This window comes from Panthera onca, chromosome D1 (assembly GCF_046562875.1).
Source record: "Panthera onca isolate mPanOnc1 chromosome D1, mPanOnc1 haplotype 2, whole genome shotgun sequence".
Classification (NCBI taxonomy): domain Eukaryota; kingdom Metazoa; phylum Chordata; class Mammalia; order Carnivora; family Felidae; genus Panthera; species Panthera onca.
This window is the reverse complement of record NC_138348.1, coordinates 24,408,188-24,410,263: the sequence shown is the minus strand read 5'-3', so window position 1 is coordinate 24,410,263 and position 2,076 is coordinate 24,408,188. Positions and strand designations below refer to the sequence as shown.

The window sequence follows — 2,076 nt, the reverse complement described above, 5'->3', positions numbered from 1 at the left end:
GATATACGTTTCTTATAATAGTAGGGGAGTAACACAGTCGAGTCTTACTAAGGAATATAAAGGCAAGACGTTGTAGCTGTCAGCTTGAGATAGATAGATAGATAGATAGATAGAGAGAGAGAGATACTTAAAGTGATGAGTGGGGCCAGGGACAAGGAGTGGAAATATTTCACCACTACCAGATGTGTGTGACTTGGAGAAAGAGCCAACTGAAGTCATTTAAAATACTGACCAAGAGAACACATAGATGCATGATGGGACAGGAAGACACAGATCCTGAGTGGATAAGCTGCTAAAGGTCAGGGTTTGCAGGAGTGGTCTAAGGAAAATCCTTGCTAGCATGCAGCACTGTATCATCGGCTGTATGGGGCAAGGTGGAGATGTGTTGATTCTGAGTAACATGCGAAGGTAATCAGGAAGGAAAGCATTCCGCTCGAATGCCAGGGGAAGGTATTATCAAGCCTCCCATAAGAAATGCCTTTTTTTTTTTTAATTTTTAAAGTTTATTTATTTATTTTGAGAGAGACAGCATGAGCAGGGGAGGAGCAGAGATGGAGAAAGAATCCCAAGCAGGTTCTGCACTGTCAGCACAGAGCCCAATGTGGGGCTCGAACTCATGAAATCATGAGATCATGACCTGAGCCTAAATTAAGAGTCAGATGCTTAACTGACTGAGCCACCCAGGCGCCCCACAATGCCTTGTTTAACAAGAACTTGACTCCGCTTTTACCTGTCTCCCCCAACATACCCCATCCTGTGCACCACTCAGGAAACAAATGTCTGTTTCCTGAGATTTTTAAAGTCGTATGTGTATGTAACAGCAGGCTGCCCCCTACTCGTTACTGGCACCAGAAGAGAGCAGCCCAGCTCAGGCAGCAGCTGCACAGCAGCCCTCTTGACTTAGAGGGCTGTGCCCTGAATGGGCGTGTCTATACCAGCAATGCAAGCCTACGTGCAGCTCCGTCCCCTGGAGGTCTGGGCCGCGCAGCCGCAGTCCTTCATGTTCCTTTGGCGCGCAGCAGTTTGGGGAGTGTCTCTGCCCTGCCCTGTGAGTCGCTGAGCCGCTCACCGCGGCCTGTCTATAGGTTCCAAAGAAAAACTCTCTGAATAATTTTGTGGCAGTAGTTGGGCCCCTCAGAGTCACGCACTTCCTAATCTTGAGTTAAACGGGGAGCAATATTTACTTTAAGCCCATGGCAGCTTCCACAAAGCCTCACCTTGACTTTCCGAATCAACAAGTACGCGGTGGTTGGTGATGTCTCCTCGCCGCCGCAGTGGCGCCGCATGCATGAGCAGCTGTTTGCCCGCCTGTCCCTCCTGGTGCTCAACAGTTTTGGCCTCCAGGGCATGCGCCTGAAGCTCATGGCCACCATGTGCCAGAGTCGGTTCCCCTCCATGAGCGTGTCCTAGGGGAACCACAACACCATGAAGCACCGCCTTCTCATCAGCTGCAGCTCCACTCCCGGGAGCTGGATTTCCACCTTCATAGCATCAAAGTCCTTCCTGTGGGTACAAGTCGTGGGATGGTTATGAAGGGTCCCCAGCATGAGCCACTCGCAGGACATGGGTGATCTGCTGGCCACAGGCGCGGGGCTTCCAGAGAGTGAGGCAGAGCCCCAAGGTAAGCATATATCATGACTGAGCTGCCCCAAGCGGCCATGGTAGTGGCTGAGTGTGGCTCACTGAGGTCTGGTCTCCGATGGGGTTGCTGCTCATCAAGATCCAGAAGGGTGTCAGTTTCTTTCTTTCTGTTTTTGTTGTTGTTGTTTTGTTTTGTTTAAATTAACTTAATTCTTTTTATTTATTTTTTAAATTTACATCCAAGTTAGCATATAGTGCATAATGATTTCAGGACAAGAATCCAGTGATTCATCCCCTACATTTAACACCCAGTGTCAGCTTCTGCACAAGAGGTTGGAGGAGCACCAGGTCACCCTCACAGTTGAGGAAGAGAAGCTGCTGCTCAAGGCCAGAGGCAGGCCCAGCAGGCCCAAAACATCCAGTGCAAGCAGGAATGGGTGAGAGGCCTTCATGAGGAAGAGCCTGGTGGGCATGAAGAGGGCATGGGCAGAGAGG

General features: G+C 49.9%; 1 pseudogene; it reads left to right on the top strand.

The window, feature by feature from the left end:
- The first annotated feature begins 340 nt into the window (after positions 1 to 340).
- Positions 341 to 1,638, top strand: LOC132660657 (suppressor of SWI4 1 homolog; annotated as a pseudogene).
- The last annotated feature ends 438 nt before the right edge of the window (positions 1,639 to 2,076 follow it).